This window comes from Macrobrachium nipponense, chromosome 1 (assembly GCF_015104395.2).
Source record: "Macrobrachium nipponense isolate FS-2020 chromosome 1, ASM1510439v2, whole genome shotgun sequence".
NCBI classification, from domain to species: domain Eukaryota; kingdom Metazoa; phylum Arthropoda; class Malacostraca; order Decapoda; family Palaemonidae; genus Macrobrachium; species Macrobrachium nipponense.
This window is the reverse complement of record NC_087200.1, coordinates 97,686,392-97,714,357: the sequence shown is the minus strand read 5'-3', so window position 1 is coordinate 97,714,357 and position 27,966 is coordinate 97,686,392. Positions and strand designations below refer to the sequence as shown.

At 38.5% G+C, this 27,966-nt stretch overlaps 1 pseudogene; it reads left to right on the top strand.

Moving 5' to 3' along the window:
* The first annotated feature begins 1,190 nt into the window (after window positions 1-1,190).
* LOC135218884 (uncharacterized) lies at window positions 1,191-27,070 on the top strand (annotated as a pseudogene).
* The last annotated feature ends 896 nt before the right edge of the window (window positions 27,071-27,966 follow it).

The following is a 27,966-nucleotide window of genomic DNA, read 5'->3' as shown; positions in this document are numbered from 1 at the left end:
ACTTATAAATTTTGAATTTAATAATAAATTTTTGTATCTAAAATTTTTATAAGTTTTCTTTTTCACCAGTATACATGCACATATTTGTGATTAGGTAGAGTTGTAAAGTGGTAATTGAACTGTTTTCCTTCAATTTACTTGAAGTGAGTTAGAACCAGGGAAGTACTTAGACTTCTGAAATCAGGGAAATAGAAATACTTATGTTGGTATCCTCGTAGTTATTTACAAACGAGGCACCAGGTTGTCCTTTTGGTCTACATAGCAAACGTCAGTTTGTATAACAGCATTCATTCTTAGCTAAGTCTCCACTGACGGTGAAGATATTCTCTAGGTTTCATTTCAATTGGTTCTTTCTGGTGTGGAAGTCGGGGAAACACATGGTACAAAATATAAGATATATTCTTCTAGCTTACATCGTTGGATAGGTGCAAAGAATGTTTTGAATTGATGTTTAAGCTAAGAGAGGAAGGTGAAGTCTGAGATACAATTCGTTTACAAATCATAGGAGAGCAAACACTGCTCAATAAACAGACAGATGAACTAACATACATAACTAGGTTAGTCATGTAGGCACGTCGTCTCGTGGAAGAGTCAACATGATTCCCAGAGAAGACATTGTTGATGTTATTGTCAAACCAAGATAATGCTGATCCCAGGTGTACACACACTGGGGTGCTTGGTCAATCTTTCTGCATGACCTCCTTGGTCTCTGGCCTGGTTCTTAGTAATGTACATTACTCTACAGAATGTGTACATACATTCTTTATTTAATGTAACCCGTACACTTAGACTTTTAAAGTTGTTGATGGAGTGATGCCCTTTAATTGATTTAATTACACATAGGATTACCTCACACTTGTTTTGATGAACTTAGTCTGATTTTCTGCAATACTGGTAAGTTGTTTAAGGGATCACTGTTACCTTTAGAGTAATCAGTCGTTTAGTACCTGTGATGAAGGTTCAGGTGTCTGGCTGTTGTGAGGTAACAATTAATGATTGGTAAGTGTAGTAACCAGATACTTGGCACTTCGTCACTAGTATTGATGGTGCCCAGAGACCCAAAAAAACGGATTTCATTATCACTCTAATCTATACTGGTGGTGTTAGGGATATAGTTTGTTGGGAGAGTGGCCATATAATTTTTGTTTTGCAATTATTGTATTGAATTGTAAGTTGATAACTTAAAGAAAATGGCTCAGTTCAAGGTTCAGGAATTTCTAGCAGCCCCTTCCATCCAAGTGTTATCTGAAACCACTTTGACTAAAGCACAGCGGAGCGCTTTAGCAGTAGCATGTGGTGGTTATGTGTCTACTAGTATGGTAAAGGCACAAATAAGATGTATTGCTATGGAATCATTGATAGACTGGTAGAATAACTAATGAAGATGAGATAGAATTAGCTCAAGAGTTGAATGTAGCACGTGCTGATCTTATAAATAAACAAGAAGAAAAGAAAGAGAAAAGTGATACAGAGTTAGAGCTTAGATGCATTGAAGCAGAAGAGAATTTGATCAAGCTGAAAATGCAGGCTGAAAGAGAAAGAATAGACAGGGAAAAACAAGAAAGAGAAAAAGAAAAAGCAGCAGAAGCAGAAAGAGAAAGGATAAAAGAGGAAAGAGAAATTGCAAAACATGAAAGGGAGATGGAATTGATAAGAGCTAGATCCACATTACCGGTGACACCGTCTAATCCTTACCAAGGTAATCAAGACCCTGTATTTGATGTAGCAAGAGTACAGAAGTTAATCCCCAAGTTTACTGAAGAAGCTCCTGGTGAATTTTTTGATCACTTTGAGAAAGTGACTTCAGGTATGGGATGGCCAGAAGATAAATGGTCAGTTTTGCTACCAAGTGTCTTAATTGGTAAAGGGAGAAGTGCTTATCTAGCCTTAACAGCTGATCAGTGTAAAGACTACTACAATGAAAGATTCAGAAATTTAAGAAAAGATGAGAAGGGAACCTTCTTAGATTATGCTTACAAAGTGAGAAGGTGTTTCAAACGTTGGTTGGAGTCTGCTAAAGTTTAAACTTTTGATGAGTTAGAAGAATTACTTGTTCTTGAACAGTATCTTAGGGGAATTCCTGAACATATAAGAGCCAATTTGAGAGAGAGAGAGGTTAAGAAACTTGACAAAGCTACTACACTGAGAGAAGATTACAATATAATTAGTAGCAAACGCAATTACAATGTCAAGTACTAGAATCAACAACGCCCGGGTTTTAAGTCTCATCCAAATATCAGGAACAAATTTAATGGGAAACCTACAAGTGATACTACCAAGAGTACACAAGGTAATACACCTTAACAAGCTAATGTGAAATCCTCATCCAATTTTTCAGGACAGTTACAGAAACCTAATGTTGTCTGCTTCAAGTGTGGAAGAGCAGGACACTTCAGTCAAGAATGTTACCGGAATCAACAGCTGTCAAAGCCAGTTGGTCAAGTAGTGAAAGGTGACCAGGTGAAACAAACTACGAAGAGCAGTGTGGGAAAGAATCAAACTCCAGATAAGACTGAAACTAAACAAGCTGAATATTTAGCAACCAGTGGAAATGTAACCTCAAGTAGTGAGTGGCTTAGGAGTGTGGAGGCTTTTAAGCCATATGTCTATGAGGGTGTGCTGTCAACTCAAGGAGGAAGTGTGCAAGTACCAGTCAAGATATTATGTGATATAGGGAGTAACCATAGTTTGGTAGTACGTGGTTCTCACTCTCAGTTGGAGAAGAGTCTCACCGGAGATTCAATTATTTTGAAGGGTATAGGAGGAGAGGAAGTAGCTCCTATATGCCGCTTACACCTGTCGTGTGAATTGATGACAGGGAATGTTGATTTTGCATTGCAAGATTATGGGAACAGCAATGGAACGAAGTAGGACCAAATAAATGAAAGAGTTTGCCACACATACACACCCTTGGAAATATGAATCTATGCCTAGGAAATGGGAAGTAACGATATGCCACCTCCGTATAGGACATACAACATTGACTCATGGATATCTCATGAGCGGTGAATACCAACCTTACTGTGATGACTGCCTCGTCCCCATGACTATTAAGCATTTGCTAGTTGAATGTCCTAGTCATTGGGAACTGAGAGAGCAGCACTTTAAAGACAAAAGAAATAGAGATGGTAATTACAGTTTGGCCAAGATATTGGGTGAAGAAGCGCACTATGATTATGTGTTGTTGAGTTTTAAAAAGAAGTTGGAGTTCTTAACGAAATTTAGGTATCTCGCTTTTTTGTATGTGTGTATTTTTAGCTTTGGTTTTTCAGAATGTATGTATGGAAACGTGAGTAAATGTATTTATTGCCTGTTTGTGTTCTAGTATAAATGCCTTTGTCTCTGTGCAGTTTTTTTAAATCTAATTTTAACGTAATGTTTGTTATACTGCATGACCTATTTGGTCCCTGTTCCTGGCCTTTGGGTTAGACCGTATATGTACTTTATTTACTCCTTCGGGCCACCTCTACGAGAGCTGAAAGTCAGCTCGGTGGCCTGGTTAATTTTTATAATAATAATAATAATTCAGCTTTTGTGTTGTTTAATATTTATGTATTAGGGCTGTTGCCTCGTATAATAAGGCGCCCTATGAGGTAATGTTAGACTTGCGATAATCTTACGCTAAGTTGGTTGGTATTGCACTTCCATATTCATTGGAGTGTCTTGGGGTTTGTTGATCACTTACGAAGTCGGTATTATCTTCTTTGATTATGACGACGATGTGTTAAACTCATGATGATTCGGCAATGATGTGAGGTTCTTGTAGAAAACACGAAGTATAAAAATACATATATTCTTCTAAGATTACATGGTGAAGATCAGGTATGATTGTACAGGTCTTCTAATGACGATAGCTTGATTGCTTCTGCCAATGATGATGGCTAATTCTATTCTCTCTACATGATAAAGCTTAGGTAAAGAGGTACAGGTCTCCCAATGATGATGGCTAACCATCTCGGTCACAAGTCATAAAGGAGCAGACAGTAGCTTGAACATATGAACATACATACAAAATGAGACATACTACAGATCATGTAGGCCGTTTGAATTATAGGTTGCGGTAGTTGTCTCAAGCAGGGAGCTTGGACTAATGTTTCAAAACAAATGAATGACTACAGGTGACGGCATGTTATCTTAGCCTACTTTTATTGCATACGTCAGCTTTAGCGTCTCTAGTCTGATCACATTCCTGCAAGCAATCTGGTTGACCTCTTTAGTTTTAGTCTTTTATATATATGGACTAACATTCCATATTTTTATTATGTAAACACTTACATAAAAGCTCGGTCAGCTACCAAAACCAACTACTGAATATTACTCAAACTTGACTTGCATTTAACTTATAGGAGTGTGATACAGACACTATGTGATATATATATATATATATATATATATATATATATATATATATATATATATATATATATATATATATATATATATATAGAAAATACTTATAAGTAAAAAAAATTCATGGTGTACACAAATACAGATTCAAGTAATAAGATATAAAACAATGATATTGGTAAATAATAGTGATCACGTGATATATACTGATACAGTTTTTCACTTCATCTCATTAAGATACATATGCTACAGAAAATACTAATGTACTCTGATAACATGATAAAAATCATATTTTAACTGATAAAAATTTCATATATGAATTGATAAAAATTATTAATGTTTATGCTGATTGATTCGTTGATTTTTATGCTAACTGATATATGTCTGCAGTTATTGGTAAGATAAAAGGTAACAGATTGATTATATGCTACCTGATTTATTTACACATTTGTATATGGATTCATATAATTATGATTAATATATGTGCACTTTAAATAGATTCCTATTGCGTACACGCAAAGATATATTTCGACTCTGTTACTTATGATCATTTATATATAGATTCCTAGTGCGTACACGCAAAAATATATTTCGATTCTGTTATTTATGATCATTTATATATAGGATACATGATACTTTATATATATAGGATACATGACCGAGGTTATACTACTACACATTTAACTAGCGTTCGAACAACTTTTAGTCCAATACACAGTTCCAGACAACCACCTATAGCCAAATGAAATGGCCAATTTCAAATGGTTAAAACAAGGGGAAAATTGCCTGGCGGGGTCTCACGTTCTATTTCGGTCTCATACTTGTTCTCTGCATCCTAAGCCACACGATTACATTCGCGATGAATAAAATCACCCCCAGCGCGAGTCCTTTGCCAGCAAAGTAGAGTTGAACATCCTTCTGGTCGTAATTGTCGAAAGTATGTCCCTTTTGTAGTCGATTTCCGACAGCCGCCGGAGCGTTCCGCATTAAAACGAGATTAACGACGGGATACAGGTGTCGGTCGAAGAAGTCCTCGAGATAAGTTTGTTCACTTATGATGGTGCTTATTCCTTTCACAATGTAGGCGGTTGTTACTTGACTGCCGTCGTCCGCAGCGACGAACGATTTTTTGAAGTTGCGATGTGAAACTCTCGTACTGCAGGATACTGTAACCAGGTTCCATTAATCAGCCTGCAAGTGAAATTATACTTGTCACAAGGGCAAAGTAAATTCAGACGACATCCAAATACAGGGGGGGAGAAAAGCCATTTAGAACCAGACTTAACCCATATGAATTCGCTGATATTTGTGGAATTCAAAAGTCAGCTGTACAAACTTTTTTATCCATGGCATTAACAATGAGTGAACCTATCCAGGTCTATGATGACTGTAAAAATATCCATAATTATAAAAAATAAACAGATATCATTACGAATCCCAAAGAAAATTCGATATTACTGGTAGTAAGTTACTAGACAAAGAAGTGGAAAACGGAGCTATTTGTAAGATTGCCAGGCAACATAAGATTCAAAGAGAATATTAATCATGATTCTGTATTTCTCTATGCTAACTGAAATTAAGCTGTGATAAAATCCGATCCTATGTGCCCCTAACAAAAGTTTCATATTTAAATTTCTCGCGCGCATCCTCTGAGGTTAATTTTTAAACTTTATTAATAGGCTAGAGATGCAATGAAAGAACCCACTATGCAACTAATTTCTATATAAACTTTGGGTTTATCAAGAAAATGTGACATTTTCCCATGAATGTGATTTACTTGAATTGTCATAGACTAATGTTGCAAGTAAATTTTTCATATACATGTCTTGATACTTCTAAATGTCCGGTTACCAATGTCATAACTGATTTATTGACTCTAATTGTCTATGAGGTTCAGAAAAAATTAATTCATTTTGTTGTTATAGAAATTCTGTTTGCTTATTTTGTTTATTCATTTTAAAACGATTGCAATCCTTAACTAATTGCATTGCACACACGGATAAGAATAGGTTATTGCTATGTCATGTCATCATGACCTATGAACCACATGTGAAGTTCATGAGCTAAGCATTCCTCTCTCCAGTCAACCTGCTTCGCAAGCGGTTTATTGAGGTTAAAAAGAACAACGATGAGTCGGCAGACGCGCCATGCACCTTCAGAACTGATGACGTCGTCCTGGCAGGAGATTGCTCTCAGCCAGCTAAGAGTTACGTTACTTGCTGTAATAAATACGACTTTAGTATAAATTTTTTGTTTTTTAATACTCGACCCACACAAGAATGTCTGAAAAAAAAAAACAGTACCAAAATTAAACAATATATTAGTTTCATGTTGGAAATCTGCATGATTGTAAATAAATGTAATTATGTTAAATTAAATATTCCTTATTCAAACTAATGAAAAAGGTTTCCATACACATTCTATAAAATATAGATTAGCCCTGTATAAGATTCATATAGGATTATTCCATAGATATACATTTTCACTTCTAGACTTCCTGACTTTAAAATCTATTTTATTTTATTTTATTTATTTATTTATTTTTTTTTTTTCATTGACTACGAATATAAATCACCGGGACAGACAATATGTCAGTAGGTTTTGATATGTGTTTGAACTTTTAGCTTATTTGTCATTACTAAAGCGTTAAGTTAGAGTTCAAATCTTTACGCATATATATTTGGATATTTAATTAAACTATGGTTACGTTTTTGCTTATTGATTTTATCGTGATTCCTTTTTTGTTATAATTTGTAACCCTTCCAACTTCTTACGGAGTGTATTATATTGGCTCCACTTGTATCCATATTTATTTTATTTTTTATATTTATTTATTTATTTTTATTCTTTTATATATATTTGATAAATTAATGGTTGGCTTGAATATGTGAAAAAGTGTTCTAGCGGCGTACCGTATAAGGCTACTTGCGGTACCAATTCTATAGATACAAGATATGAATGATAAAGGTATTTAAAACCGCGAGAACCGCTATAATCCAGTTCGGATCCAATATCACGAGTTGTAACTCGTAAGACATTGACACTTTCTTATTTATCTCTTATTCTACCAAACCGATTGACTCTGGGTGATAAAATATGGTATTGGTTTTCATAATGGAACGGAATTCACACACGAGTTAAGGAGATTATTATTGATTTACACCACCTGAGTCACAGATTATTATGTGTTGAATTCCATGTTTACTGATTTAACACTCATAAATATTCCTAGCGCACTCAATTGTGGTGTTTGTTTTTAGTGCTATTAATTCTATATAACGTGTCAAGGAACTATTAACGCTAAGAAGTTTTTATTTCCTCTGTCAGACTTGTAACTCTGTTAATAATTCTACGTATATTCTTTCAAGGATTGATTTAGCACGTGATATGCCCTTAAACTGACAGGTGTCTTAGTGTGTCCCTTGTTTTCATGACACGTGTTACAATCATTTATGTGCTTTTTATATCGGTAAGCATTGTAGGCCAGTAAAACAGTGATTTGGCTTTCTGTGACATAAAAGAGAACCCTGGATGACGGAATGCAACCAGTTTAGGACGATTGGTATGAAAGAGATTATTACTACTACCTGGTCGTTAGTCACCTGCTGTGTTCTTCGGGTTTTCCTCGTCACGGACCTACATATAATATTACATTTGATTACATAATTCTGATACACATACTTTAAATATACTTTTGCTTTAGGGTTTCCGTTCGAAGTGTTTATTGTTTTGCTTATTGCTGCTGACCCTGTTTCCGTTCGAAGTGTTTATTGTTTTGGCTTATCACTGTTGACTCTTGCTTTGTTCAGTTTGTAACAGTTCTGCGCTCCAACCCAGATATTCAATGCTCGCGATCTCTTGGGTTAATGAATTTTCTTGTTTAGATACGGTTTTAACAATAGGCACGGATGTTTCTATATTTTTTAGTCCAATTAATGGTTCCTTGCAGTATGGTGTGGGATTGCGGGATAATGCGTCAGCTATGATATTTGCTTTCCCAGGTAGATATCTTAACTTGGCTCCAAAACCTGAATGATCATATGTCACCGAGTTCCTTTGGGACTATGATTAAAGCCTTTTAAAAAAAACTCGGTAAGTGACTTTAACAGGATAGCCGTAGATTATGAACTTGAAATGTACTAGTGAGTTAACGATACCTAGCCCTTCCTTGCCTATTACTGTATATTTACTTTCAGAGGGCTTTAGTTTACGTGAATAAAAAGCTATAGGAAGAAAGAACTGTTTAACATATTGCTGAAGTAGTATCCCTCTTACCCCTTGGTCTGAGGCGTCTGTTGCAATAAAAAAAAATTCCTTATTTAAATCAGGGATTTTTAAGTTAGGTGAGCTGCATTATTCTGCTTTTAAGATATCGAACGCCTGTTGATGCTTTTTAGACCATAATAAATCTACGCCCTTCTTCGTAAGATCTGTTAAAGGAGCTGTCATGATTGAAGAGTTACATATTTACATACGATTGTAATACCCACTACAGCGCATAAGTGCTGTATCCCCTTTTTACGTTAATAGGTACCGGAAGTTATGAATAGCCGACACCTTACCATGGACTACTTAAGACCTTGACCAGACACATAAAACCTAAATAAACATGTTCAGTTTTTAAAAACTCACATTTAGATATTTTACTCTGAGATTATTTGTCTTTGTCTCTGTAGCACTAACTCTAGTTTATGTGAATGTACTTCTAAGGTATCTAGAAAAGATTATAAGACCAACCATATAAGCATGTAGGGTATCCCCTAAAAGTCTCCAAACACTATATTGTAATTGGGGCGCAACGTAAGCCGGAGGCATACGTAAAAATTGATAATGTCCCCTGAGTGTGCTGAAAACGGTGTATGAGGTACAATCACTTAGGTATTGTATCTGGTAAAAGCCTTTAAGTAAGTCCAAGCTGGTGAAAAATTTATTCTAACCTAACAGAGATAAGATAGCGTTGGTACATGGCATTGGAAGACGATCGGGAGTCGTTTCCTTGTTTAAGCGACAGAAATCTACGCAGATACGCCAAGTCCGATCTTTTATGGCATGACGTTTGAGGGAAAAATTATATGGGCTTATTTGATTTCCTAATGACTCCTATTACTAATATTTTTCAACTTCGTCATTTATCTCTATCTTGAAATTTCATTGAGAGTCTATACGAAGGTACGTATATAGCTTTATGTTTGTCCTTAGATCGTATTTGTGTTAAATTACATCCGTTTTCCCCAGAGATCACTCGCTAGTGGAGAAACTTCCTGGTATTCAGATAAAAGATAAAAAATAAATTTCTGCTGAATCACCTCTGCTTGAATGACTTTACGGATATTACTTTAGATAGAGTATAAGAGAGATTCATCTACGACTGATTGGGCGTGATTACAAACTAGCAACAATAAAAAAAATGCGATATTTATATGTATAGGTTTTGTGGATTACTAGATTAACTTGTTGCTGCAAGTCAACCGTGTCTAGGGCTTTGTTCGCGGAAATCGTTATATTTCAGAGTGTCGGGAAGGATTAAAATTTCAGATCCCAGCAAAGTCTTTTTACACGCACTAAGACATTCGAGGGTGCATGCTTCTCGAGATTTTGCGTGCAAACTGCGACTGCGGTTGTGGGAGAATTCTGTTGGGTCATTCGATTTCTGAGACAAATGTATAGTTCCTCTATATAAGTTATTATTTGATTAACTGTCTCTTTTTTGTTCAAACGGATTTTAATATGTTTGAAGGTTTATAGGATTTTCCTTTGATAAACACGCCTTATTTTGCAGGAGGTAATATGATATTTTGTATACCCCTAGATGGATATCTTACAATTAACTAGATACAGATCAATGTTTTTTATAACTATAGAGGTATCTGTAAGCGCTCACTTACCTGGACTTCTCAATAGGGAAGTTCGAACAACAGACGGTGAGTCCGTAAATACAGGATATTACGTGTACTAAAGGAATAAAACAAGATATTCTAATTTTTACGGCGCGTACAGTCGGGCTTAATCCACCACTACTTATAATAACTTAGGTATTACACAAAAAAAAACGAGAACCTACTCTGATTACTTGATACGGTCGTGTGATGCATAGGGAAATTCCTTTTTAATTTTTTCAACATCGCTCTCCCTTTCCGCTGAAGTCGCTTATATGGAATGTGCTTTGCTTTGAACACTCGGCAGATTTAACTGACCCTGACCGTTGACTATATGACACAGTAACCGAGTTCGCTTAAACACGATTTGTTTGTTTCTGATATTCAGGGCTGCTGTTTACCATTGGCAACGTATTGTGTTTTTAGCATTCTGTTGTTGGTTACGTATAAAGCAACGAACGTATGAATGACGAACTATTAGGAGTTGAGCGATTACTATTAAGACAAGTTATCTCTACTGCATTCAATATTAACTGTTTGTACTTGCTGTTGTTTACTTCATTCTTTGCTAAAATTTGAGATAGTGAGGGATCCTGGTCAGCGCATTTAGCCTAATGAAAGCTTTTTACAGACATGTTACTCCTTGCAATCCAGCCGTATTTTTAAAGTTAAGTTGAGTCATTGAGGTTCAATATTTTATATAACTAAAAAAACTCAAGACTAAAACTGTGATCGGGACTTGCAAAGGAGCATTTATTGTCATGACCCGAAATAGTGTTACCTCTAATTTATCTAGATTTGTATGGGTGTTCCACTTGTTTTTGTGTGTTTTCTAATCACTACGGTGCCTAACGACCCTATCCATGCATCTGTATAAATACAGACGTCCACTGCATAAACGCATATTCACTGTTTAATATGATTTGTTACGTAAGGGATTAATAATCACCCAAAATGATAAAATTAACATAGTATATGATTATGATATTTCAGTAGAACTTCTGGAAACAGACACTCAAAGATAAAAACTCGCAGTAGCGAAATCTCAATGATGTAGATAATTTCTGTAAAAAAGTAAGATTAAGAATGTCTCGTAACTTCAGCCACAGGAATAACGAAATTCGACCTGCAAAGGAAACACTCAGTTACTCCAAATGAATAAAAAATTGTACTTAGCTTGCTTTTTGTGGGAAGTCACGGTGTTCCGATAACGACACACGGCCTTGGTCCTCCTTCTGTTTTTAGCGGATGACCTGGTTTGGCTTCAGTTTTCCCCGTGCGCGTTGTTTCGATGATTCGAGCCCTTGAAGATCCGATGCTGCAGACACGTTCGGTTTGTTTCTTGAAGTGCCAGAAACGCTCAATAACGATGTTTTCTTGAATTATTCTAATGAGAGACGAAGCTTGCGTTGCCGTAGGAAGAAGACACGTCGGGTTTCTTTCTTGAAGTTATTCACTACTGAAAACGCTCACTAAACGATGATACTAAGTTGCTTGAAGAATCTCTTGCTTTTGTCGTTGTTGAAGAGTTGTTGTTTTCTGAAGTTGCTCACTAAACGATGATACTAAGTTGCTTGAAGAATCTGTTGCCTGCGTCGTCGTAGACTTCTGATATGATACTTCATTATTCTGGTTTTTCTTCGGAAGTCGTTGTAGAGTTCTTCTGGTACGCTGCCACCACTATTAGGGCTGTTGCCTCGTATAATAAGGCGCCCTATGAGGTAATGTTAGACTTGCGATAATCTTACGCTAAGTCGGTTGGTATTGCACTTCCATATTCATTGGAGTGTCTTGGGGTTTGTAGATCACTTACGAAGTTGGTATTATCTTCTTTGGTTATGACGACGATGTGTTAAACTCATGATGATTCGGCAATGATGTGAGGTTCTTGTAGAAAACACGAAGTATAAAAATACATATATTCTTCTAAGATTACATGGTGAAGATCAGGTATGATTGTACAGGTCTTCTAATGACGATAGCTTGATCGCTTCTGCCAATGATGATGGCTAATTCTATTCTCTCTACATGATAAAGCTTAAGTAAAGAGGTACAGGTCTGCCAATGATGATGGCTAACTCTATTCTGACTACCATCTCGGTTACAAGTCATAAAGGAGCAGACAGTAGCTCAAACATATGAACATACATACAAAATGAGACATACTACAGATCACGTAGGCCGTTTGAATTATAGGTCGCGGTAGTTGTCTCAAGCAGGGAGCTTGGACTAATGTTTCAAAACAAATGAATGACTACAGGTGACGGCATGTTATCTTAGCCTACTTTAATTGTATACTTCATCTTTAGCGTCTCTAGTCTGATCACATTCCTGCAAGCAATCTGGTTGACCTCTTTAGTTTTAGTCTTTTATATATATGGACTAACATTCCATATTTTTATTATGTAAACACTTACATATGTAGCGGCTTTGCGCTAGCTGTAGTGCAATAGCTGATGTGGAATTGTAAGAGTTTTTTATGATTGTGTGTGTATTTTCCCTAAATTGGTTGCCCAAATGGATTCGTTTGGCGGCAATGATCTTTGTAGTCACGACACCAGATAATTATTAATTATTCATTCATTCATTGATCTATGAGCACTCTCCTGTAGGGGTATGTTTGCAGGAGATTATGCTAGTTGAATATACTCCTTGTCCTAGGAAATATGTTCTCTATAGAACTAAATTTGATCTAGAAGTGGGAAATCATGGTGGATCCCTCATCTACATCCGTCGAGACGCTCCACACTACCAAGTGAAACTAAATACTCCACTTCAAGTTGTGGCTGTAAGAAATAATTTAAGAAGGAAATATACTTTATGTTCCCTTTGCATTCCACCCAATAGCCATGTGTCCCAAGAGAACTTAATATACTTAATGCAGCAACTACCAGAGCCATTTCTTCTACTTGGTGATTTCAACAGTAGACATCCATTGTGGGGAGATGTAACATAAAATAAAAAAGGGAATATGATGGCACCTTTAATAGGAAATGAAGATATAGGTCTTCTTAATACTGGAGAACCTACCCATTACCACATTCAGACAGGCACCGTCTCCTGCATCGACCTTTCAATATGTAGCTCCAACTGCAGTGTGATTTTAGTTGGAGAACAAGTGATGGCTGGCATACCAGTGACCATTCTCCAATTGTGATCGACACCAATGATGGTCCACCTATCCCGAGATCACCACGATAGTGCTAGAGAAAGCAAATTGGAGAAAATTCTCCAAGACACTTTTTGTTCATTTCTATGTCTGTTGACCTTGTTTCTTTATCATTAGTTTTTCCCAGTATTTTAAAATGTTTTTTGGACATCACTTTTTCTACAGCTACTCGATATGATTTATTTCTAGCAGGGTCCATTAAACCTCTTGATTTTAATTCTTGCTTTCCTTCTGGAATTGACATGCCTGATCTGCTTATTAATAGTTTTAATTTGGTGTTATATATGTAGAATGGGCATATTTTTGATCTGGCATGGTGGTCTTGTCCACAATTACAACATTTTGGAACTCCACAGTTCCAAGCGGTTTCATGATCTCCTGATCCACAGAATGCACAAATTGGTTCATTTCTACATTTGTATTTAGTATGTCCATATTTTGAGCAGTTTGTGCATTGAAGAGGCCTTCTATTTTAATATTAGGTGGATGTGTCTGCCCTTCAAATTTAATTTTAGCTATTCTCAATTTTTTACTTTGATGTCTTTTATTTGGGATTTCATATACTTTTACGTTTTCAATATTGGGACATCTAATTTTGAATGAGTTCAATAGTAATGTCTCATCTAGTAGGCCATCACAATCATTATTGGTGGTAACATTACTGTTCCCTCAATACTGTTCAACTTATGTCTTTGAACAGTGACATTTATCCCATTCATATTGTTAAGCTTTCGGTAAGTTTCCGATTGAATTTTTGTGGTGGCTTCCAGTATCCATTCTTTTCTTGTTATACGTCTAAATGTCATTTCTTTGGTCGGGTACTGAGCTAATAAAATATTCTCAAATTTAGCAGTGGTCAGCTCGGTTTCTGTTTTAAAAACCAAACATCTTGGCCAAGTGTCAAATCCAAGTAATGAGTTAAAGTGTACCAATGTAGGATCTGGTCTGTATTTAGGTCGTCTATTTCGAAATCTGTTAATATTTTCCATTTTTTCGTTTGCTACTGGAGGAATTTCCTTTTGTGGCATTGAATAGTTGCTATGTTTGATATGGTTGTGGATCTGGAATCATCGTTAACTAATTTATTTATAGTTTCCTGAGCCAGTTCCAAGTCCGATCCAGGATGGTCAACAATGGGGGTTAATATATCCATAGATACGAGTATTGTATTATTTCAGCCAGGTAGTCCTCCGCCCACCATATTCCTAAATAAAACGGAGACCAACAAGGGAGGGATGTGTCATGCGACTTTTAGTGGCCACCCCTAGAGGCTACAACATGGCTCCCAGAACTTGAGGCGTCATCAGTCCGTCGAGATCAGACCCAGCTCAGGGGGCCATGTTTGACATAAGACTTTTCCCTCGCTTGGGCACGCCAGGTACTTGAATTCTACGGGTGGAGAGACATGTCAGTCCTCTTCACCCTCCATCAAATCAGAGGAGCAGTCAGAGCCGTAATCCAATGTAGGTCCAAGGTTGTCAACTAATGGTCACTCCTGATAGGGGAAAAAGTTAAGGACTGAAAATAGGAGAAGGCTCATAATTGGACCGAGCTTAGTCTGGATGCTCAGAACTGGCCTGTGTAGCATAGTTAGACCTGCTAGGGTAGGGCACTACTCCGCTACTATAGCCCAGTTCATCATTGCACCACACAAGCCCCACCACCACATCAAGGTGCCGGGCCATTGGTGGGGAGGAAAATGGCAGACTTATTTACTTGGATCAACAGCTGGGCACCAAGGCCCAGCGAGAAAGCAGTTCCTACCAGGCATCAGGGCCCAGCTGCTGAACCATACGCCCCCCATCCTCGGCAAGGCTTCAGCATCTGGGGGTTAACACTGGTGGAGGTGTTGGTACATATTTGCCACTAATTTTTCTTATTTTATTCCAGACTTTAGGTAAAAGGGCTTTCCAATTAGTTTTTTAGATAAAATCTACCCATGACTGACGTTTGGCTTGTTTTAATTGGTATCGAAATCTGGCTCATGCCTTCTTAAAGAAGATTAAATAATAAGAAAATTTACTTCTGGAATAGCGCGTAAAAGCTGCTCGCATTGCTTTACAAATGAATGAATAATTAATAATTATCTGGCGTTGTGGCTACCAGGATCATTGACGCCGAACGAATCCATTTGGGCAACCAATTTAGGGAAAATACGCACACAATCATAAAAAAACTCTTAAAATTCCACATCACTATTGCACTACAGCTAGTGCAAAGCCGCTACATAAACACTAAAAAACACAAAAGTTAAATTATTATTATCATTATAAAAATAGTTTAACCAGGCCACTGAGCTGACTTTCAGCTCTCATAGGGCTGGCCTGGAGGATTGAATAAAATATATGGCCTAGGCCAAAGGCCGGGAACTGGGACCAAATAGGTTACACAGTATAACAAACATTATGGTAAAATTAAATAAAAAAATTGCACAGAGGCAAAGGCATTCATACTAGAACACACACAGGCAATAAATACATTTACTCACGTTTCCATACATACATTCTAAAAAACCAAAGCTAAAAAGACTACATACATACATAAAAGCGAAATACCTAAATTTCGTTCAAAACTCCAACTTCTTTTAAAAATTCAACAACACACTCATAATCATAGTGCGCTTCTTCACCCAATATCTTTGCCAAACTGTAATTACCATCTCTATCTCTTTTGTCTTTAAAGTGCTGCTCTCTCAGTTCCCGATGACTAGGACATTCAGTCATCACAGTAAGGTTGGTATTCACCGCTCATGAGATACCCATGTGTCAATCTTGTATGTCCTATACGGAGGCGGCATATCGTTACTTCCCATTTCCTAGGCAGATTCTTATTTCCAAGGGTGTGTATGTGTGGCAAACTCTTTCATTTTATTTGGTCCTACTTCATTCCATTGCTGTTCCCATAATCTTGCAATGAACTTTGATATATGAGGAAAAAAGTCTCTATATGGTACAGCATTTGGTCTTGGTATCATATTGGTTGCTGCTGATTTAGCTAGTTGGTCTGCTTTTTCATATATTTACGTGTGCTGGGACCCATCAAAAACATATTGTAATCCCTCTACGCTGATGGAGAAATACCCACTGTGAGATTTTCGATGTAATTGGATGGTCAGTATTGAAAATTTGAAGTGCCTGTAATGCACTTTTGGAATCACAAAAGATGGTGATATTAGTGGAATTCTGGAGGGTTGCAATTTGTTCCAATGCTGTTAAAATTCCATACAGTTCCGCCGTGAAGTTCGATGGGTAGTGCTCCTCTGCGGCTAAAATCAGCACTAAAAACTCCATATCCGACCCCATCATCAGTTTTGGAGCCATCGGTAAAAACAAATGTAGAGCCTGAGTGTTCTGCAGTATGTTCTAAAAATAATGCTCTGATTTTCTGCATCTGATTTTTCTCTTTTAACACCTTTAAAATATTTATAAAATTTAATTACAGATAATTTCCAAGCTGGGGTAGTTGGTAAAGTAACTGGACATACAGGATTTCTTAACATATTCAATGTTTCCAAGAGCTTTTTTACTCTAAAACTAAAAGGCTCAGGAAACCTTGGATGATTTTCATAAAAATTGTTGAAAGAGCTTCTATTTGCTGCTTCAAAGGCTTTAGAGTTGGGGATTCTCTGAACCCTAAACCAATACCTGATAATTGATGACTGGCGATATAACTCTAGTGGGATTTTTCACACATCTATTAATAAACTTCAGATGGGAGAGGATCGGAAGGCGCCCGTTGCCAAGCGTATACCGGTATGATGTACTGAATCTAAGATAGCAAGATTATTAGATGATACAGATTGATTGATTGATTATGTCTGTTAATAACTGGTGTCACAACATCTCGGTTATTGACACCGAAATAAATTTAGATAAAAAGGAGAATTAAATCTAAAATTAATTTAATATAAAAAATCTAAAAATATATTTATACAAAAAAATGAAATTCAAATATATAAACTCTTACATGTTTATTCTATTATAATCTAAATTTTGTTGAGGAGGCCAGCCTCCCTCATAAAAATATATAACTGCTCTATATTACAATCCTTTCCAAGATTGTAGATAGGATAAAATTACGTCTATCACATCCCCAAGACAGGAACCTATGTCTCAAATTCCCAAGTCTGGGACATTCAACCAGCAAATGTCTCACAGTCAAGGGCACAGTACAGTTCTCGCAAAACGGAGGATTTTCACGAGACATCAAGAACCCATGTGCGAGTCTTGTATGTCCAATCCTCAATCTGCACAACATCGTTTCTTGTCTCCTTGGCATATTTGGATATGACCAAGGAGACACTAATGAAGTGATACTCCGCATTTTTTGATTAGTTAAAATATCCTCCCACTGTGACTGCCAACATTTTTTAACTCTCTGACCTACTAAAGGATACAAATCCCGATATGGTAGTAGGCATCTTGTGGGTTCTGGGGAGTTGACCGCAGACTTTGCAAGTTGGACAGCTTTCTCATTCCCAGCCACCCCAACATGGGAAGGCACCCAACAGAACTTTATTTCTTTCCCTCTTCTTTTTAGTAAAAGCAGCCATTCCAATATATCTAAAATCAGAGGGTTTAAAGGGTTAAAAGATTCCAGTGACTGAAGAACACTTCTTGAGTCACAATATATAATAAAATTATTTTCGTTCCGAATTAAAACTTCCTTTAAGGCCTTTAAAATTCCATATAATTCTGCTGTAAAAATCGATGCAACAGATGATAACCTGCCGCTTCTCTCTACATCAGGGAAGGCTACACCAAAGCCGACGCCAGCATCTGACTTTGAGCCATCCGTAAAAACTGCAGTGGAGTCATCATGTTGCACGGAATGTTCTAAAAATATTGACCACATGTCCTCACTGGACAATTATGTCTTGGTAAAATTAAAATATCTACAAAATTTTACCTCTGGAAAGTTCCAGGGGGGACTAACTGAATATTTTGCTGGTAAAATCTCGATTCTTGGCATATTTAATTCATGGACAATAAAATTTACTCTAAAAGCAAATGGATGAGGTTGCTTGGGGTGACTTTCATAAAACTGCCAATGCCTTTCATTTCTCATACAAATGCTGGTTAAAGACTTCGGTAGCCTCTGGAATCTATACCAGCTCCGAACCAGCAGACGCTTATAATGAAGATCCAGTGGCACCTCATCAGCATCTACAAGCATGCTCTTGGTGGGAGATGATTTAAATGCTTCTGTACATAATCGTATTCCTCCATGATGAATTGAGTTGAGCATTTTAAGGCTATTTGGCTTCGCAGAAGTGTACACCTCACACCCATAACTTAATTTAGAAAAGACCAAGGCTTTATATAATCTCAACATCTGAGTTCGGTCTGCACCCCACGAAGTGTGAGACACGACTTTCAGCAAATTCATTGCTTTCAAGCATTTTGCCTTAATATATTTCAGATGTGGAATCCAAGGCATATTGCTATCAAAAATCAAACCAAGAAACCTTGTTTCACCAACACATGGAATTCTCTGCCTATGAATGAATAGATCTGGATCAGGGTGGATTCCCCTTATATGACAAAAGTGCATAGTTACAGTTTTACTGGCGGAAAATCTAAAACCATTAATGTCAGCCCACTTTACTATATTATCAATGCAGAGCTGAAGGCGGCGTTCAGCCACTGCCATCCTTGATGCTGCAAAGGAAATCGATAGGTCATCAACAAAAAGGGTATATGTTATATCTGGGGAATTATTTTAGAAACTCCATTGATTACCAAGGCGAACAAGGTTATACACTTAAAACACTTCCTTGTGGTACTCCTTCTTGATTGAACACATCTGACATTGTTGCTCTAACCTGAACCTGAAATATCCTATTTTTTAAAACAGCCTTAATAAAGAGGGGCAAATTGCCTCTCAGGTTGCATGCATAAAGGACCCTCAAAATGCCATATCTCCATGTTGTATCATAAGCCTTCTCTAGGTCAAAGAAAACAGTGATGTGATGCTGCTTGTTGGCAAAAGCTTCACACATTGAAGATTCCATTCATACCAATACATCAGTTGTGGAGTGCATACTCCGAAAACCATTTTTTCCATGATCTTACACAAACAAGATGTTACTGCGATAGGACGATAATTTTCTGTCTTGAATGGATCATTTCCAGGTTTCACAAATGTCAGTAATTTTAACTTCTCCCAAAGCTTGGGGAAGATATGTTCTCGGTAAATTCTGTTAATAAGGCTTAATATGAAAAGTCTGGTATTTTCAGGGGTATGCTTAATCATTGAATATGTTATATCGTCCAGTCCAGGAGCCGATTCATTACATTTATTCAAGGCTGATTCAAATTCTCTAATAGTAAAAGGAGCATTGTATTGCTAATGTCTTAAGGTATTAAAATCAATTTCGACCTGTTCCATTATCCCTCTTTGACCTGAATAGGGTCTATCATCATTTTTCTTCGCAACATTAGCAAAATGATTAGCAAACTCATTTGCCACTAACTGGGGGTCTGCTACATCGCAACCATTCACCTTGATAACTGGAGGTTGACAAGGAGTAAACTTCCCTGCTATTTTTCTAACTCTCTTCCAAACTAGAGTCAGAGAAGTTTTTGAATTTAGTGAAGATATGAATATCGTCCAAGATTCTTTTCATGCTTTTTTGATTTCCATGCGAAAATGAGCTCTCGCTGTTTGAAATTCTACACGATAATACTCACATTTTCGTCTGCGGTATCTGGTGAAGGCAGATCTCATAGTTCTATGAGTTTCTTGGCATTTACGTGTCCACCAGGGAACTGGTCGGCGGACAAATTTGCCTGAAGTCCTAGGTATAGATTGAAGACCCGCTGAGAACATTATTGTATTCAAAAAGTCAAGAACGTCATCTGCACAGGGAAAGTCATCAGCAGAGTCATCTATTGAGCTGTGCTCCTGGAATGTTGACCAATCAGCTTTACCAATGTTCCATTTGGGTAGCCTTGAAGATGGAGGACTTGATGCTACACTCACCACTATCGGAAAATGGTCACTGGTAAATCTATCATTTATAGTTCTCCAATTAAAGTCAATAAGACAGTCATCACTACATATAGATAAATCAATTGCTTATAACGTGCCTGTTTGAACATGAAAATGCGTAGACTCCCCAGAGTTGAGGATCCCAACATTTTCATCTTCTATGATGGAACCTAAGTACCTTCCTCTTTGATTGGTGATGATGTCACCCCAAAAGGGCGTGGTAACTGTTGAATAAGAGATTTAAATTCATTGATGGGGAAGGCTTCATTAGGTGGTAGATAAAGAGAGCATATTGTATATTTTCTTTGCAAATGGATCTGCACACCTATCACTTGCAATGCTGATTGGATACTGATAGGATTTTGTGGGGTGTCATTTCGAACATACAAAGCGACACCACCATGGCTTCCAATATTCAAATTATAGGTGGAGTGATAGGATGTATACTCTCGTGGGCTGGGGCAAATATTATTACCAATCATTGTCTCCTGCAGAGCTATACAAACAGGAGACACTTCTGATATGAGCAGCCTTAATTCTTCCCATTTAGCTCTTAATCCCTGGCAGTTCCACTGTAGAAAATTAATTAATTTACTTCCCTTTAGAGTCTGTTAAACTAGAGCCTCTTTTAAGAGCTTTCAGCTTATTGACTTGCTCCTTATTTCTGGAAGGAGACCGATATTTTATGGCTGCCTTCCTTTTCAGAGGGTTATCGGTCTCAGGAACACCAGACAAAGCTGATGCTGCCTGAGGAGGGGTGTGAAGGTTGGACATTGGTGCCTTCTCCAAAGGATCAGAAGCACCATTTAAAGCTAGAGAAGGGCTAGGCTGGAATTTTCTTTTGACAAATTTCGGCCTAGTAAAAGGCTCCATAGTTGCTATATTTTGGGTTGAAGTGTCCAAAAGGGTGTCCTTGTTCGTTTCCAGGGTCAAATGGGAATTTAGTGTCATGGGGTCACATTTTCTGGGGGACTGAGTTCCATAGTCAATTTCCATTTTTCCTTTTATTTTTTTTTTTTGAAATTACAGAGAAACCAACTGCAAGTCATGGGAAAAACTGGGCCTCCTCTCAAAGACTTCCCCCTGACCAAAGACGTAGCAGAGACCAACTCCCATATGTCCACTCCCTACCCTACCCCGAAGGTATGGCCCTATCATAACATGATTGGCTCAAGTGTAAGCAAAACCCGCTTGATAGGACTGAGGGCATAGCTAGTATGCAATCATCCCCGCTCTATTTTAGAGGGCAATCCGGATAAATTGCCGAGAGTCCTACCGTGGAGACTATACCTCCCCGGATTCCGTAGGCAAGTCCCCACATGTAGTCCCGCCCCAATAAATATTGATGTGGAATCACATCAATATCCTTAGGGTCCAAACATATTCGAGCGGCGGACCAAACCACTATAGTCCCTGCCATTTGGATCAAGGTAAAGCCTAAGTTCAGAGACCCAGCTCCTACCTAACCTGCACGAGGGTTTTAGTGAAGATGAGGAGGACAGCTAGGGGGAGTAACTGAGCGAGAGAAAGTAAGAGATTGGAAGATGATCAAGTAAGAGAAAAATTGAGACATTTAGATTCAAACTAGGAGATAATTCTAACAGTTCGAAAGCCCTCTTGCCCGCTACGCAGTTTCAACCATAGGTTGGAAATGCGTAACTCCGTCAAGGCAGTCTCAACTTAAGAGGGCAGTGAAAAGGAGATTGATTGATTGATTGTGTATTATAACTGGTGTCACAATATCTGGGTAATTGACACTGAAATAAATTGATTGATTGATTGATTATGTATTATATCTGGCGTCATCTGGGTAATTGACACCGAAATAAATTAAATATAAAAAAAATAAATTTTTGATAAATTTCATTTAAGAATATCTACAAATATATTATATAAAAATTTTGTTCATATATATAAGTTCTTACATAGACAATCTATGTATAATTTAAATTTGGTTAAGGAGGCCCGCCTCCCTCATAAAAATATATAACTGCTCTATATTACAATCCTTTCCAAGAATTGTAGCTAGGATAAAATTACCTACTCTGTCACGACCCCAAGACAGGAACCTATGTCTCAAATTCCCAAGTCTGGGACATTCAACCAGCAAATGTTTCACAGTCAAGGGCACAATACAGTTCTCGCAAAACGGAGGATTTTCACGAGACATCAAGAACCCATGGGTGAGTCTTGTATGTCCAATCCTCAATCTGCACAACATCGTTTCTTGTCTCCTTTGCATATATGGATATGACCAAGGAGACACTGATGACGTGATACTATGCATTTTTTTATTATCTAAAATATCCTCCCACTGGGACTGCCAACATTTTTTAATTCTCTGACCTTGAGGATATAAATCCCGATATGGTAGTAGGCATCTTGTGGGTTCTGGGGAGCTGACCGCAGAATTTGCAAGTTGGTCAGCTTTCTCATTCCCAGCCACCCCAAGATGAGAAGGCACCCAACAGAACTTTATTTCTTTCCCTCTTCTTTTTAGTAAAAGCAGCCATTCCAATATATCTAAAATCAGATGGTTTAAAGGGTTAAAAGATTCCAGTGACTGAAGAACACTTCTTGAGTCACGATATATAATAAAATTACTTTCATTCCGAATTAAAACTTCCTTTAAAACCTTTAAAATTCCATATAATTCAGCTGTAAAAATCGATGTAACTGATGATTGTATAATTATTGTTTGAAACTGTTAATTACTGTTTGGGTTTAGTTGGACAGTTTATGTATAAAGGTATTTCTGTTGTTGTGGGTTATTAAGGAAGAGGTGTAAATGACCGTTTATGACTAGTTGAGTTTGTATATTACTTGTTGTTGATTGTCAATGATTATTTAAGATGTTCTCTTGGAGAGTGGAGAGTATGTGTGGTTAGTTGAAGTCAAGCCCTGTAGGAGATTATTACCTCTCCACCAAAGGATCGTTGTGTTTCTGTATCCATTATATATATATATATCATTTTTTAAGTAAAGAAGAAAAAACCAAGTCTGTGTTTCTTTACTGCCACAAGCTATCTAGGCAGTATGGAGAGTAACTTCGACTTGAAACTGATCCCTGAGTATGATGGCAGAAACGCACAATCTGTTATGGAGTGGCTGGAGAAGTTGGAACTGGTTTGCAAGCTTCGGAAGGTTGATGATGTGGCCAGTGTGATTCCTCTGCGGCTTACAGGTGGTGCCTTTGCAGTGTACTTACAGTTACCCACAGCAGATAGGAAGAAGGTTGACAAGGTGAAAGAAGCATTGTTGGCTGCGTTTGCTGTTGATCCCTATGTAGCCTATGAACAGTTTGTCAGTAGGAAGTTGCACAGTGGAGAAGCACCGGATGTCTACTTAGCTGAGCTACGTCGACTCGGATCCCTGTTTGGAGGAATTTCTGAAAAAGCTCTTGCATGTGCTTTTGTAGCTGGACTTCCAGAGAGAGTTCGTCAGCTGTTGAGAGCTGGGTCTCGCATGGAGGCCCTCGATCTGGAACAGATTTTGGCTCGGGCATGGGCGGTTCTGAAAGATGACCTTCCTTCTGTTTCAGTGGAAACATGTTTTGGCGCCACAGGAAGCTTGGGTTCTGTGCCAGTAGAAACAACAGTTCAGAAATGTCATGTATGCCTTGGACCAAATCACTTTGCCAGGGACTGTCTTGCTCGCAACCGAGTAAATGGTCGATTTCGAAGAAGGGTAAAGTGCTATCGTTGTGGTGGAATGGGGCATATTGCGTCAGCTTGTCCGGGAAACGAGCAAGGAGAGGAGGCATCAGCGCCAGCCTCCTCTCCCCAAACCCACTGAGTAAGGTGCTGCCAAGTACTGTTTTGAGTGTAGAGGGTCTTCAGTGTTGCGTGTTAGTAGACACTGGGTGTTCTCAAAGCATCGCTCATGTCTCATGCTGTAAGGCATGGAACAAGTGCGCAGTTAGCATGATAACTGTGAGTGGGCAAGAATGGGTGTGTGAAGGAATGGGCGTCGTGCACTTGCAGCTCCGAAATGGAGCTACTGCCAGCATCTCTGTATGTGTAACTACTCTAATGCCCCTCGGTTTTAAATTTCTTCTCGGCATGGATGGTGTGAGGGCTCTAGGAGGAGTCACTGTCGATACCCAGGGTGGTGTACGTTTTGGAATGGAAGACACTCTTTTTTCTGCAGCTGCTGATGTGAGGTGGGGGTGGGATGAGTGTGATTTTAGTGCAATTTATGATCCTGTGATTAAATGTTGGACAGCTACATGGAAATGGTCTGAGGGCAAAGAGCCTGGCGTCCTGGAGAATGGAGTAAAGGCATATTCTGTACCTCAGTAGGCAAAGGACCTGTATGAATCAGAGCTACAAAGATGGGTGAATGATGGCTGGCTGCTTCCTTATGATGAGAATAAATATGGACCAGCTAAGGGGCTTATTCCCCTCATGGCTATTGTACAGCAAAATAAAAAGAAGGTGCGGCCTGTACTGGACTTCAGAGAACTGAATACGTACCTTGATGCATTTACAGCAGACTCGGATGTGTGCTCAGACAAACTACGTGAGTGGCGCAGGCAAGGAGTGAATGTATCTGTAGTCGACTTGGCTAAAGCTTACCTGCAAATAAGAATACATGAGTCTCTGTGGCCATACCAGACCGTATATTTCAAAGGCCAGAGGTATTGCCTGACTCGACTGGGGTTTGGCTTGAATATTGCTCCGATGGTAATGAAATCTGTTTTAAACTGTGTTCTCCTTCAGGACCCAATTGTAAGAAAAGGAACATCAGCTTATATTGATGACATCTTGGTGAATGAAGATATTGTTAAGGCCAGCCGTGTAGAGGAGCATCTTAGAAATTTTGGGCTAGTAAGTAAGCCACACCAAAGACTTGCTGAAGGGGCTCGAGCATTGGGCCTGAGAGTTTGGGGGGAGCGCAGGAGAGTCTTTTTTGGAAAAGGGACAATGACCTGGGCGATGCACCAAGACAATTGACTCGGCGAGCAGTGTTCTCATACTGTGGTAGACTGTTAGGCCATTACCCTGTTTGTGGATGGCTGCGAGTGGCGGTAGCATTCATCAAGAGAAGAGTCAATAAAGTCACTGAATGATGGGACGACGTCATTAATGATGTTTACATCAAAATGTGTTTGCAGGAACTTCTGGAGAAGGTTAAGAAGGGTGACCCTGTGAGAGGACAGTGGAATGTCACCGGTGACAAATTCAAGATCTGGGTGGATGCTAGTTCTCTTGCGCTTGGTGTTGCAGTGGAAGTAAATGGTTTCATTGTGGAAGATGCCAGCTGGCTGCGGAAAGACGACTCTTGCCACATCAATATGGCTGAGCTAGATGCAGTCATTAAAGGATTGAATCTTGCACTGGCTTGGAAGATACAAAAGGTGGAATTAATGACTGACTCATCTACTGTGCATAGATGGATTTCAGATGGACTTTTAGGAAAAAAGCAGATTGAAGACTAAGGCCGCAAGTGAAATGCTCATCAGAAGAAGACTAGGAATAGTCTTGTCATTGATAGAAGAGTGTGACCTCCAGCTGTCTATTAACACTTGTGTCTTCTGCCAATAATAAAGCTGACAGTTTGACACGTGTACCTCAGCGCTGGCTGAGGGACCTTGGTTCATGTCACCAAGATGCAAAACTTGTTTGTGCTTCTGTTGTCACTGCCATTAGTGATGGAATTAAGGAGATCCATCATGCTGCTGGTCACCCAGGTGTGAGAAGAACTCTTTATTTTGTGAAGAAAGTCCATCCAGGAGTTACCAGGCGGCAAGCACAGGCTGTTGTCAAATGCTGTGAGGCATGCCAGTCAATAGACCCGGCCCCAGTGAAGTGGCAGAAAGGTAGTCTGGAAGTGGATAGAGTGTGGCAGAGAGTTGGCATGGATATTACTCACTATGATGGACGGCCGTATCTTACTCTCATTGATTGTGGACCATCTCGATTTGCCATCTGGCGTCGGCTTCATTTCCAGACCAGTGAGAGCATCATCAGGCAACTTGAGACAGTGTTCTATGAACGAGGAGCGCCGGAGGAACTTTTAACTGACAATGACCCTGCTTTTCGCAGCAAACTATTTGCTGACTTTGCAAAAAAGTGGTGCGTGCATCTTAATTTTAGATGTGCTTATGTTCCATCAGGAAATGGTATAGCTGAGAGATGCCATCGAACTGTTAAAGTCATTGCTGCAAGGAAAGGCTGCAGCATTGCAGAGGCTGTATATCTGTAAATTTGATGAGCCTCGGGATGACTGCGACTCAACGACCGCCCCTGTCAGTATGCTGTATTCTTACCCTGTGAGGGTCCAAGGAGTGGATCCATGCTCAATGAACAAAGTGGCAGTGAGTGGCCCCTACAAAGCAGGTGATGAGGTGTGGGTAAAACCATCCAACATGCGATGCAATATGCAATTTGAAAGAGGCAAGGTTACGAGAGTTTTGTCAGAACAAGCTGTTGAAGTCAATGGAGTTCCACGCCATGTTAGAGATCTTCGTTCGTGTTCTTCACAAGGATTGATATTGAGTGGGGAAACTACTAATGCTGAGGATAAGGAGCTTCTTATACAGCTTCCTGTTCATGCAGATGAGGGGGAAGAGGAAGATTCAGGCACTGTTGCTGAGTGCAACGCGATTCCAAGACATTCAACAAGAGTTAGAAGAGCTAGAGTTTGTAATATATGTGAATGTAATTCAGGGGGGAGTGTATAATTATTGTTTGAAACTGTTAATTACTGTTTGGGTTTAGTTGGACAGTTTAAGTATAAAGGTATTTCTGTTGTTGTGGGTTATTAAGGAAGAGGTGTAAATGACCGTTTATGACTAGTTGAGTTTGTATATTACTTGTTGTTGATTGTCAATGATTATTTAAGATGTTCTCTTGGAGAGTGGAGAGTATGTGTGGTTAGTTGAAGTCAAGCCCTGTAGGAGATTATTACCTCTCCACCAAAGGATCGTTGTGTTTCTGTATCCATTATATATATATCATTTTTTAAGTAAAGAAGAAAAAACCAAGTCTGTGTTTCTTTACTGCCACAATGATAGCCTGCCGCTTCTCTCTACATCAGGGAAGGCTACACCAAAGCCGACATCAGCATCTGACTTTAAGCCATCCGTGAAAACTGCAGTGGAGTTATCATGTTGCAAAGTGTGTTCTAAAAATATTGACTGCATGGCCTCACTGGACAATTCTGTCTTGGTAAAATTAAATATCTACAAAATTTTACCTCTGGAAAGTTCCAGGGGGGACTAACTGCGTATTTTGCTGGTAAAATCTCGATTCTCGGCATATTTAATTCACGGACAATAGAATTTACTCTAAAAGCGAATGGATGAGGTTGCTTGGGGTGACTTTCATAAAACTGCCAATGCCTTTCATTTCTCATACAAATGCTGGTTAAAGACTTAGGTAGCCTCTGGAATCTATACCAGCTCCGAACCAGCAGACGCTTATAATGAAGATCCAGTGGCACCTCATCAGCATCTACAAGCATGCTCTCGGTGGGAGATGATTTAAATGCTCCAGTACACAACCGTATTCCTCCATGATGAATTGAGTTGAGCATTTTAAGGCTATTTGGCTTTGCAGAAGTGTACACCTCACACCC